The 13,889-nt window shown below is 42.6% G+C and overlaps 1 protein-coding gene across 1 annotated transcript in view; it reads left to right on the top strand.

Moving 5' to 3' along the window:
• The window catches only part of LOC124553223 (poly [ADP-ribose] polymerase tankyrase-1-like), a 149,144-nt gene that overhangs the window by 85,159 nt on the left and 50,096 nt on the right, over positions 1-13,889 (top strand). The window lies entirely within an intron of this gene.

Below are 13,889 nucleotides of genomic sequence, written 5' to 3'. Positions count from 1 at the left end.
CTTCTCGTAAATTTCCTAATTTAAGCATGCATCTGTCACTTCTTTAATGCAACAAATATCATTTTCCACATTAAACCATGTCCTGGCAGGCAAATGTATGACCACAAATGAGGAGAATTTGGATTATTATTTATTCATCATATGGCTTTTAGTGCCGGAAGTCTCTGAAGGGAGGCTTGGTTCGCCTTCGATGCAGCTCCTTTCATTTAAGCAGAGGGGCTGCATCTTTAAGAGAATCGCAACCTGTCATGAAAGAAAAGTATTCAGAAGAAATTGGCTGCACCCGATGGTAATGGACCAAGCACCGGATTTGCTTAAACTGAAAATAGGAAGCCACAGAAAACCATTATGAAGGTTGTCGGCAGATGGATTTGAACCACCTCCCCTCCCAAAAGAAGGGATTCTTAGCTAGCAGCTCAACAGACAGAGCTACTTCAGGTCGGTGGAGAATTTTGAAAAACTGGTTGTTTTAAAATACAAGAAAATGCATCACAACAAAAGAGGGATTTGTAGCTTTGCATATTTTTCCTTTACTTGTGGATGTTTGGTCATTTCATAGTGAACGAATCTATGAACATTTCAAAATTTAATTTAACATGTAATTGCCACCTTCAGTTACTTTCGTATTGCTAAGAATCTAAATAGGTTTTGGACGAAAGCTGAAAAAATCTTTTAGAAACATCACATACCCCTTCCGCTAATCACAGACTCCTCCCCATCGTTCCGTATTGGAACTGGTTTACACAACTGAGCACCCCCAGAGTGCCCACACTGGGTAGTATTGTGCCATTATGGCTAATAATGATAGAATACTGAGCAGATTTTTAAAGAAATGCAACCATCGTCATCTGGGCGACATTTTTGTTGACCAGACGTCATTTTTGGGCAACACAGACAAATTCAGGCGTATTTTTATGCATTGATTTTATTTTAATGTTATTTGCAAAGATATTCACTGCCCCGCTGCCTTGTAAAATACTGAATTATTGCAGCTCTGAAGTTCTACCAGTCTCCAAATTACGACAACAGTGCTAACATTAGACTGCTGTATATATGTCATTGAGCTATTATAGTAATGCGTAAATATTTTTAAATTACCGCAAAAGCAGCAGAGGAATAAAATTCGGTTTTCTTCTTCTTTCTTGTTCAAAATTTTTCCATAATTATGAACTACCACAACAGGACAAGCTCATAAACGATATAAAGTAACTGAAGTGACTAACAAAACAACAGCTGAGCTCAAGCAAGGCCAACAACTGGTCTTGGCTGAAATAGGGTTGGGTGACAGCTTGTTTACTGGTGTGACAGCTGATTCATTGCTCATCTGTCTGTAACACATTGCAGAGATATCCTGTCTGAAGCTTGAACGCGTACCTCATCAAACTTGCTTTTATAACTTTATGTATACTGTGCTGTAGTCCAATTTGAATTACCGCACTTGACAGTTGCTACTTCACATTTTGGAGCTGGTTTCCCCCAATCAGAGCGGTCAATGTCACGCTTGCGCCGTTCGCGGTTGCCAAACTGCCACAACAGTTGGTCAGCTCACTTCCAGTTCCTTGCCTGGCATTCTTTCTTTATGTGGTTGGATCTCTGATCACGGAGATTGGTTTTCATTACATAGACTTCACATGAGATTGCTTTGAAGCCGAATTTTTGGAGGCTGTAATTTGTACATTGTGACTGGTTCACCATAGTCATACTGCTACACTCAGCGTTTCAACCTCACACGCAAAAGGTCATGGTTTAGAATCTTGTCGAAGACAGCAAAAATATTTTTATGTCTAAATCTTATCAAAACAGGTTGGTTATTAATTCAATTAAGTAGGTTAAATGTATTTTTCTTTCTAATTCTTTGCCCCATAATTTTCATCATGGTAGTGATTTTATTTGCTCTTATTTTTCTTCTTATCATTCTTTTTTCTTTCGAAATCTACCTATGTCTACTATAATATATATATATAGTGGGAATTAGTGAAGTTCGCTGGCAGGAGGAACAAGACTTTTGGTCAGGTGAATACAGGGTTATAAATACAACATCAAATAGGTGTAATGCAGGAGTAGGTTTAATAATGAATAAAAAAATTGGAGTGTGGGTAAGCTACTGCCAACAGCATAGTGAACGCATTATTGTGGCCAAGATAGACACGAAGCCCATGCCCACTACAGTAGTACAAGTTTATATGCCAACTAGCTCTGGAGATGATGAAGAAATTGATGAAATGTATGATGAGATAAAAGAAATTATTCAGGTAGTCAAGGGAGACGAATATTTAAGTCATGGGTGACTGGAATTCGGTAGTAGCAAAAGGGAGAGAAGGAAACAGTGGGTGAATATGGATTGAGGGAGAGAAATGAAAGAGAAGTTTGCACAGAGCACAACTTAATCATAGCTAACACTTGGTTCAAGAATCATGAAAGAAGGTTGTATACATGGAATAAGCCTGGAGATACTAGAAGGTATCAGATAGATTATATAATGGTAAGACAGAGATTTAGGAACCAGGTTTTAAATTGTGAGACATTTCCAGGGGCAGATGTGGACTCTGACCACAATCCATTGGTTATGAACTGTAGCTTAAAACTAAAGAACTGCAAAAAGGTGGGAATTTAAGGAGATGGGACCTGGATAAACTGAAAGAACCAGAGGTTGTACAGAGTTTCAGTGAGAGCATAAAGGAACAATTTACAGGAATGGGAGAAAGAAGTACAGTAGAAGAAGAATGGGTAGCTCTGAGGGATGAAGTAGTGAAGGCAGCAGACGATCAAGTAGGTAAAAAGACGAGGGTTAGTACAAATCCTTGGGTAACAGAAGAAACATTGAACTTAATTGACGAAAGGAGAAAATATAAAAATGCAGTTAATGAAGCAGGCAAAAAGGAATACAGACGTCTCAAAAATGAGATCGACAGGAAGTGCAAAATGGCTAAGCAGGGGTGGCTAGAGGACAAATGTAAGGATGTAGAGGCTTATCTCACTAGGGATAGGTTAGATACTGCCTACAGGAAAATTAAAGAGACCTTTGGAGAAAAGAGAACCACTTGTATGAATATCAAGAGCTCAGATGGAAACCCAGTTCTAAGCAAAGAATGGAAAGCAAAAAGGTGGAAGGGGTATATAGAGGGTCTATACAAGGGCGATGTACTTGAGGACAATATTATGGAAATGGAAGAGGATGTAGATGAAGATGAAATGGGAGATACGATACTGCGTGAAGAGTTTGACGGAGCACTGAAAGACCTGAGTCGAAACAAGGCCCCGGGAGTAGACAACATTCCATTAGAACTACTGACAGCCTTGGGACAGCCAGTCCTGACAAAACTCTACCATCTGGTGAGCAAGATGTATGAGACAGGCGAAATACCCTCAGACTTCAAGAAGAATATAATAATTCCAATCCCAAAGAAAGCAGGTGTTGACAGATGTGAAAATTACCGAACTATCAGTTTAATAAGTCACAGCTGCAAAATACTAACACGAATTCTTTACAGACGAATGGAGAAATTGATAGAAGCCGACCTCGGCGAAGATCAGTTTGGATTCCGCAGAAATGTTGGAACACGTGAGGCAGTACTGACCCTACGACTTATCTTAGAAAATAGATTAAGGAAAGGCAAACCTACAATTCTAGCATTTGTAGACTTAGAGAAAGCTTTTGACAATGTTGAGTGGAATACTCTCTTTCAAATTCTGAAGGAGGCAGGGGTAAAATAAAGGGAGCGAAACGCTATTTACAAATTCTACAGAAACCAGATGGCAGTTATAAGAGTCGAGGGACATGAAAGGGAAGCAGTGGTTGGGAAGGGAGTGAGAAGGGTTGTAGCCTCTCCCCCATGTTATTCAATCTGTATATTGAGCAAGCAGTGAAGGAAACAAAAGAAAGATTCGGAGTAGGTATTAAAGTCCATGGAGAAGAAATAAAAACTTTGAGGTTCGCCGATGACATAGTAATTCTATCAGAGACAGCAAAGAACTTAGAAGAGCAGTTGAACGGAATGGACAGTGTCTTGAAAGTGGGATATAAGATGAACATCAACAAAAGCAAAACGAGGATAATGGAATGTAGTCGAATTAAGTCGGGTGATGCTGAGGGAATTAGATTAGAAAATGAGACACTTAAAGTAGTAAAGGAGTTTTGCTATTTGGGGAGCAAAATAACTGATGATGGTCGAAGTAGAGAGGATATCAAATGTAGACTGGCAATGGCAAGGAAAGCGTTTCTGAAGAAGAGAAATTTGTTAACATCGAATACAGATTTAAGTGTCAGGAAGTCGTTTCTGAAAGTATTTGTATGGAGTGTAGCCATGTATTGAAGTGAAACATGGACGATAAATAGTTTGGACAAGAAGTGAATAGAAGCTTTCGAAATGTGGTGCTACAGAAGAATGTTGAAGATTAGATGGGTAGATCACATAACTAATGAGGAGGTATTGAATAGAATTGGGAAGAAGAGGAGTACGTGGCACAACTTGACAAAAAGAAGGGACCGGTTAGTAGGACATGTTCTGAGGCATCAAGGGATCACAAATTTAGCATTGGAGGGCAGCGTGGAGGGTAAAAATTATTGACGGAGACCAAGAGATGAATACACTAAGCAGATTCAGAAGGATGTTGGTTTCAGTAAGTACTGGGAGATGAAGAAGATTGCACAGGATAGGGTAGAATGGAGAGCTGCATAAAACCAGTCTCAGGACTGAAGACCACAACAACAACAACATGTCTTTCGTTTATTTTTGATGGATTTCGGAGTTATGGTATTCAGTCTCATACGACAAATCTATACTCAGAAATCCCTGACTCCATTTTCATGGTTTTTGCTAACTCGAGATTGTTCGTTGCTAAGAGGTCAAGTGAGTTTTCACAAGCGTTTACTATTCGACTGTGCTCATGAACTAACTGTTTGAAATAATTTTCAAACCATGTTTTTAGCACAATTTCGGATGACGTTTTATACGTACCTCCGGATTTAAACATGTATTTCAGCCAACATATCGAGGGTAAATTAAAGTCACCACCAGCTATAATTGTATGAGTCGGGTAAGAGTTTGAAATTGTGCTCAAGTTTTCTTTGAACCTTTCGGCAGTTGTATCACCTTTGGGAGGTCGATAAAAGGATGGAATTATTATTTCATTTGGCATCCTTTTTTCATCGTTTCAGCAAGTGCTGTGACCCATTTTGTGTACCAATTGGGATCAGCTCCGTCGATTATTAGTTTATTTGGTATAAGTCTCTCAATTGCTGTCGCTACTGCACCTTCGAATCCTAGGCACATCTGGTCTACACTTCCATTGTTAATGTGGATTATCAAGACCAGAGCACAGTGTGTCGTATTGAGGGGCAATTCGAAATGAGTCCCGATGCGATATACTGAGGTACTGGGACTGAAAGATGGAGACAGCTTGGTCGGCGGCAGAGGTCTATATGCACGTTGTCGAGAGGGCGTTACCGGCGCATAGCCTGGGGGCGTGTCTTGGTCTTGTCATGTCAGAGGCGCGTCTCGTTCAGCGCCTGCTATACAATGTTTCCTAGTGTCGGCCAGTGTGCTGCCGAAACCCCACCGCACTTTGGCGCAAGTCGATGAATCTGCAGCCTACACCGTCGCAGAACCTGAGCGTCTGATTCAGAGCTAGAGGAATTTCCATAGCAGGCCTACATGGCGCTAAAGTTGTTTCTGGTACGATGCATAAGTTTCGCTGGGCAGCCCTTACACATGCTACATATTATCCCGATCTCACCCCATGCGATTTTAATGTTTTTGGAACGGTGAAGCAAGACATTCGTGACCATCAACTTGCTTCTGAATAAGAGGTGCACTCCTGGGTACAATCATAGTTCCATAGGTAGCCGCATACATTTTCCTATGTAGGCATTCACCGTATTGGCTCACAGTGGTATAAATGTCACATAATAAACAGTTTTCTTGCGTTTTTCCCATGAGTCGCATTTTCATTTGACTCCTCCATATACTTTGCTAAAACTGTAAGACACTGTGATGTAATTCTATTGAATTACAACTTTGAACTACGCTGACGTTTGCAGCAACCGTATACACAGATTTGAAAAATATGTAAAAATCTGCCAACCGGTTTCATAGGTTTTCTATATACCTTGACCAGCTTTCGGCACCTCTAAGGGTGACTTCATCAGAAGGTAAGTGGTTTAAGAGCTGAGTTGCTCAAGTCATACATTAAAATATAAGACATAATGTTCTTCAAAAAGTCAAACATTAAAACATAAGTAACATCGGTGTGGTGCGGTGTGTCTCATCATACCACACCGATGTTACTTATGTTTTAATGTTTGACTTTTTGAAGAACATTATGTCTTATATTTTAATGTATGACTTGAGCAACTCAGCTCTTAAGTCACTGTACATCTTTCACGATATGTTCTTCATGTAATTACCTTACCTTTTGATGAAGTCACCCTTAGAGGTGACGAAAGCTGGTCAAGGTATATAGAAAACCTATGAAACCGGTTGGCAGATTTTTACATATTTTTCAAATTTCTTTTGAATTATCTGCACTTTTTGATATTTAGGTGGCAAGCATAAGATCTCCATTTAATCAGTTGTTTCAGGTGGAATGTTCTTTGTTCATCATAACCTAAATGTTGTCAAAGTAAATGTTGATTCTGATCTAACATTACAGATACGTTTGCAAACATCACGGTATTATTTAAAATTATCTGTCTCTCTTAATGCCAGACTCCACTCTCATGTGAAGAAGGCAAAGAATGTAAACAACAGCAGTACTGCCGCATCTGCCGTACAAAAGACGAGGAATTCAGTTTTTTGACTGTGTGTGCAGATTTGGGTCATTTTGGACTCAAACATCAATTTTCTAAAAATTCTTTTTCAGTATGTTCAGCATGATCGACATCTCCATCAAGACACAGGACATTCTAAACAGAACGGTTAGAATAGAGTTTCAGCCCCATTTGCTTTATTCATTTTATAAATTACTGGATTTGGTCGCCCAAGGACATTATCAAGTGTAGTTATTCATAAAGAAAAGTAACAAATGCCATAGCACACAGTTCATGTAGTATGAATTATACAAATTAAAAGAACATTAGAGGTTAGTAATGAATGTCATACATAAAAGTGCAACGTTGAGTGAACTACGTGTAATAAAATGGAAAATATTCCATAGTAACTCGTTATTAAGCTAAAAAATATTAATGTGAATATACTATCAAATTACGTGTAAGGCAGTGTTTATAAACTGGACTCAAAATAAATCGCAATTGTCTTACGTGAGGGCACAAAGTAGGTTGGTTAAGGTGGTTTTCATTAACTATTAACATTAATATCGGTAGCGGTGTTCAACGTGTTCAAGATAATTTCCTGTCTGCCTGTGCAGCAAAATGAGTAGCTTTAGCAGTACAACAGGCAAGACTGAAACTCACAAACAGAATATCAAACAAAAAAATTGTAATAATGTAGCTGCGGTGATTTTCACTAATCATTAACATAGAGGTAAGTGTGTGTAAATGTTTAGGCAAGTTGTCATTATGTTAAGAGACACATAAAATAAAAAATGCAATGACTTAAGCGGATAGACCAAGGTGACACTCGATTTTGAACCGATATTCATGATTTTTAAATAAAAACAAAACAAATAAAAAACTAACTTTAGACCTTTATTGTTCACTCTTATGATTTTATGAAGTAAAAGACGTGCACCCGTAGTGCTGGTTGGTGGAAGCTCTGAATACCAAAGTTTTCAATCTAGAACAAAATTTCAAAACCTACTTTGAGACTGAAGATACTGTCTAGCGTAGTACATAGTAATACTTATAAAGATTATTTTAAACAAAATGGTAGCACACTGAAATAAAAGTAAATTTTTTCGACAAAATCTTCGTTGTAAATACTTTCAACAAATACTGAAATTAAAATACCTCACAAAAATCATACCTACTACAGCACAAAAGACGCCGATTCAATAATTACAAAAATGTACAATATAATTGCATATACTGCGTGAGTTACAACTGCTACCAACTGAAGATACGTTGTCTTGAAAAAATTTAAAGATGCAACTTGTGTTTTTTAATACTGAAACTGAACAAAACTTTAATCGACAACGCCAGCCCCGAACAATTGGTCTTTTTTTTGCCAGTGTTGAAACACTCACATTTTTATGAAATTATATCAATTGAGTGGCTTCCGACTACCAATCGAAGCTTTCTTTACACGATGTGGACTATTTTTCGATACTTTTCTATCCATGTAAAGACCTTCGTTCGTCTTTTCCAAACACTTACGTCTTACTTCATATAAAAACCAAGCGAAATGTCAAGATAAGCAGACAAGATACAAGCATGTGCTTTCAGATTATTTACCATAAACGAATCATGTTTCGAACAGGAACCTTATTGAGAATGGTTGAACCGTGAAAATTTACTTTCAAAATCTTTTCTTACAGAATTTACTTTGTTTACTAGCGATTCATCAAGAACATTAACACACTATGTGAGCGTGGAAGTAGTTTGCCAAGGAGTAACTGATGGAAACTAATTAAATTTCAACCTATGGAAATGTTATTCATAAAAGCCTTTTCAAACAGATTTAAAATTTATAAGCAGAAAAGCACCCTCGAATTACCAAGTTACAATTTAACAAATGTGAATTTTATTCCTAAAGCCTTTTTTCTTTTCAAAACAGTTTTAAAAATATAAGCAGAAAAGACCCTCGAAATATCAAGTTACAATTATTCAGAGGCAGAAAAAAAATTTTTTTTTGTTACAGTGGCAGCCTTTGGGCTGAGAAGCTTGCCGCTCCCTTTCAACACAGTCGTAGTCACGACCGCTCACAACGACCTCTGAAAAACTACACTGGTGCAAATCTGCAACACACCAGATTACTTTAAACTAAAGATTTTAACAACTCACACAAACACATTAACTATGCACCCCGTAAGAGGGATGGAAATGGTACAAACACTCACACTAAGAACTTATTTTCCAGCAAAAGCGCAATTCGTTTTTTAAAAGGGCTCTTGCAGTGGAAGTGTGGCAACTTTACAAAAATGACTATTTAAATAAAACCCGTTAAATTCAGACTTACATAAAGTGTACAACATGCTCTACATTACTCATATACTGCCTCACAAGATGATAGGCAAGATAAAAACATATTTCAGGAATTCGGCCCCTACCTTAATTCTATGAATTCGTTAACACCGAATCCAACAAACATGACATAGGCAGCTATTAACGCATGGCAGAATGACGGGGAGGGTTACTAAACAACCTGAACTGCAGATTGCTCTAAGCCTCCCCAATTCCACAAGGGAAAAACGGACCACCCAATTCACAATAACCACCTTCCCACGGGTGGGCAAACGGAGAAGAATGGTGAGACGACCCCAAAACAAAGCGGCCGGTGACCTCAGCAAAAAAACAAGTAGAATTTAACAAGTAAATGAAACAACATATCTTCAGTCACTTAACTCCTAATAAACTGCAATTGCTGGCAAAGACCTGGCGCAGCACCCCCAACGCTCTCCCGAACTGTCCGCTGCCAGCCGCTTCAACGGACGCAGGAGACGCGCCGATCTCCCGTCTCACGGCGTCGCAGCTCGCACCGGCCAGACCGACGCCATGGGTTGACTCCTGTTGCTCTCTTATAAACCACGAAGCCACTACCCCTCGCTATACGGCGCCGCCCACTGGACTCACGTGGCGACCTCACATGCGCCGACGCTCAAGACGGACAAGTCATCTCGTGTCTCAGTGCGAGACCGACCAACCGACCGATCGAACCGCCAATGACCGTTGCCCGAGCAACTCGAGCAGACTGGCGGCCTAACGCGCAGACTCAGATGCAGGAACTCAGCCCAGACCGGGCAACCACTAGCTGAGTTCTGTTACTGGCAGAATGGCGAGACTCTCATTTTCTGGCTTCAAAGTTGATCCAAAGGACAGACATACTACCACTCCGATGACAGACACTACTAACTGCCGCACAAATGCAAACGAGAGGCAGACCAGTAACTGATGACGTGAGACTGGCCTAGCCTCACTCCATCTGACCACTTAACGTACGGGAGACCGACAGACAGACAGACAGACACCAGCTGACCAACTGACCAGACTCAGACTGATAGACTGCTCAGACTCGCTGAGACTCACATACTCACCGACTGCAGAGTTTTTTTCCCCTTTATTGTTATTTTGAAACCTGTATTACTGGCAGGCCTGCAGCAGCATACTACGCCGCTCTTTGGCCGCAGAGAAACACAGATATACAAATGAAGACATGTAGAGAAAAAAAACATGGTGGACATATAAACGGAGACAAACACTTTTTAAAATACAAGGCGCCATTCACGGGCGTAGAGTCCAAGATAAAATTGTTCATACACTAGGACACAGACAGAGACGAAAATTGTAAAACGTGAACGTAGGTGCACAAAACGAATGACACTGAAGCACTTAAGCACAAATGACGGCACACACAGAACACGAGGCGTTGATCTCCGGCGCGCGAATGTTCACTATCCGTGTACGAGTCCGGGGACCTGCCAAGAGAGGAGGAGGGGGGGGGGGGGTGGGAGAGGGAGAAGGGAGAGCAGATGCCATGGGCAGGGGAGATAGGGGGAAGGGAGGAAGGTGGAGGGGAAGCCCAGGGCAAGGAGGGAGGGGATTGGGGAAAAGGAAAGAGAAGGGAGGGAGGGTGCCTAAAGGAAAGGACACAGGAAGTGGGGGAGGATCAAAGTTGATAGGAGGGGTAGATGGAGGGGAGGAGGACATCATCAGGGAGGGGGAGCTGGCGGAAGCCACCTTGGGAGAGGGTGAGGAGGGTGGAGAGATGGAGACCAGGTGGGACGTGGGAATACAAGCGCGGCAGTGGGTGGGGGTGGGAGAGGATGGGTGAGACAAGCGGATGAGGAGGATCAAGTTTGTGGGAGGTGTACAGGATCCATATCCTTTCAAGGAAGAGGAGGAGGTGGGGGAAGGGGATGAGATCATACAGGATCCGCGTGGGGGAGGGGAGACGGATGTGATAGGCGAGGCGGAGAGCATGGCGTTCAAGGATTTGGAGGGATTTATAAAAGGTAGGGGGGGGGGGGTGGAGATCCAGGCCGGATGGGCGTAACAAAGGATAGGGTGGATGAGGGACTTATAGGTGTGAAGGATGGTGGAGGGGTCCAGACCCCACGTACGGCCGGAAAGGAGCTTGAGGAGATGGAGTCGGGAGTGTGCCTTGGCTTGGATTGTCCAGAGATGGGGAGTCAAGGAGAGGCGACGATCGAGGGTGACACCAAGGTACTTAAGGGTGGGAGTGAGGGTGATAGGACGGCCATAGATGGTGAGATAGAAATCAAGGAAGCGGAAGGAAGGGGTGGTTTTGCCTACAATGATCGCCTGGGTTTTGGTGGGATTGGCCTTGAGCAACCACAGGTTGCACCAAGCGGTGAACCGGTCAAGATGTGATTGGAGAAGGTGTTGGGAGCGCTGCAGGGTGGGGGCAAGGGCAAGGAAGGTGGCGTCATCAGCATACTGGAGGAGGTGGATGGGGGGGTGACGGCGGCAGAATGTCCGCCGTATACAAAAGGTACAGAAGGGGGGGGGGGGGAGGACGGAGCCTTGGGGCACACCGGCGGAGGGGAAAAAGGTGTAGGAGTCGGTGTTATGGATGGTGACGTAGGAAGGACGGTGGGAGAGAAAGGAGCCGATCAGACGGACGTAGTTAATGGGAAGGGCGAAGGTTTGGAGCTTGAAGAGGAGACCGGAATGCCATACGCGGTCATAAGCTCGTTCGAGGTCCAGGGATAGGAAGATTGCGGAGCGACAGGAATTAAGCTGGTCGGAAAGGAGATGAGTGAGGTGAAGGAGAAGATCGTCGGAAGAGAAGGACGGCCGAAAGCCACACTGGGTAACAGGAAGGAGGCGGTGCTGGCGGAGATGCTGGTGGGTGCAGTGGGTGAGGATAGATTCCAGGACCTTGCTGAAGACCAAGGTAAGGCTGATGGGACAGTAGGAGGAGACGGCAGATGGCGGTTTGCCAGGTTTAAGGAACATCAGGATACAGGAGGTTTTCCACAGGTCGGGGTAGTAACCGGTGGACAGGACCACATTGTAGAGCCGGGCCAGGACGGAGAGGAAAGAGACAGGAGCTTCACGAAGGTGACAGTAGGCGACTGCCGAGCTCATAGCGCCCCTTAAATACACGTGAACAGGCAACCTTTCCCCTTTTCCACCAGAGTGATACATCAAAGCTGCGACTGCCACAGCGGAGCCACCGCCATAAATGGAGGGCGACTGGTTTAAACTACGCGCTGCGACGCACTCTTCAAAACAGCAAATTTTACTAAGGCTCAATGGTATTTTAATTGATACTAATAGTAGGGGGATAAAATTCCTTCTGGACAGTCTGCATTGTTGCCAGGTTCTTCAATATGGCGGCTCTCTTTTGAGAGATCCTTCCACCTCCCCTCTGTAATGAAAGATGTTAGAATGTTGCGTTGTTGAGCTCACCACCCCCATTCCTTCCCCCACCCCTCACTTCTGCTTCCCACTGCCAAATCGCTCATCTCTCCCCTAACTTTATCTTCCTCTCCCACACTCGTGAATAGGAGGGTAAAAGACTCAAACTGTGCCAAGCCACTGGAGTGGAAGGACATAAGGGACTGTCTCGGGAAGTGTGTTCATTTATTTAATTGTGTATTATCATGATGGAAGAATGTCCTAAATTTTGGCTGGGAAACCGACCTGACAATTACTTAACTGCCTTATTGCATGAAATTCAAGTAAACACAACTGCTTAAAATTGACAGTGCTCGCATGAAAATGAGATAAAATCGGCGTTAAACTGGAGCAATATATTGTTTAGTCATTTAAATATTAATCAAATTAATTAATTAGATTGTTGGGAAATGTATTCAATTGAAAAGATGTTGGTGTTGGACAGAGATGAGTTTAGTTGTTGTAGTACCTGCAGCCACAGAGTTGAGGGCTGTGTCCATAGCCTCCTGCATAAGCAATGGCAGGACGTGAGTGTAGGGGGAACACTTTTCAGCAAATAATGGTGAGGATGCATTTTGCAATTCATGGAGACTACTGGCTGTGCTGGAGCTGTTCACGTTTTTTGAAATGGCAGGTCAATCCACAGTGCGGGAGACAACTTTGTCGTATTCCACTACTCCATACTGGAAGAACCAGAGATTTATATGTGGTTTATGTCTGTTCGACTGTAGGATTCTTGAAACTGTTTTTGTTTCCCTTTACGATCGTGTGTCTGCATATGTTCGACTTGCTTTGTTTCCTAGTCCACAATACGACTCCAAATCAGCGAGGAACTTTCCTACAGCCATTGCTACAAGAATTACCTCCTACCGATCTGCACGTGTACAGCTGCTGAGGAACTTGTACACAGATACATGGTAAGAAGGGATGGGGCAGTGAACCATCACTGGAAGGCCAATACATGCTACCACAACTGACGGAAAATGCTCTAATTACACATCAAAATGCCGGCCGCGGTGGCCGTGCGGTTCTGGCGCTGCAGTCCGGAACCGCGGGACTGCTACGGTCGCAGGTTCGAATCCTGCCTCGGGCATGGGTGTGTGTGATGTCCTTAGGTTAGTTAGGTTTAAGTAGGCTTCTCCCAGTCTTCCGATCTGTACGCTCTGCCTCCAACAGGTAGACAGAGCTGCGCCCGTTCTCGCTAGCTTCCACCACTACGTGCTTTTACAACTTGTCATCACTCGAGTTTATTCTGCTTCTTCTGGTGAACTGTCCACAGGCTGCCTGGTAGAGGTTTCAGACACTTCACTGTTCCAGGTAACAGCTATATGTGTGTGTGTGTGTGTGTGTGTGTGTGTGTGTGTGTGTGTGTGTCATATACTGTGGAAGGATGAGATTCCTGGTGTACAGA

This window comes from Schistocerca americana, chromosome 11 (assembly GCF_021461395.2).
Source record: "Schistocerca americana isolate TAMUIC-IGC-003095 chromosome 11, iqSchAmer2.1, whole genome shotgun sequence".
In the NCBI taxonomy this organism is placed as follows: domain Eukaryota; kingdom Metazoa; phylum Arthropoda; class Insecta; order Orthoptera; family Acrididae; genus Schistocerca; species Schistocerca americana.
This window is presented reverse-complemented; position numbering and strand designations above follow the sequence as displayed.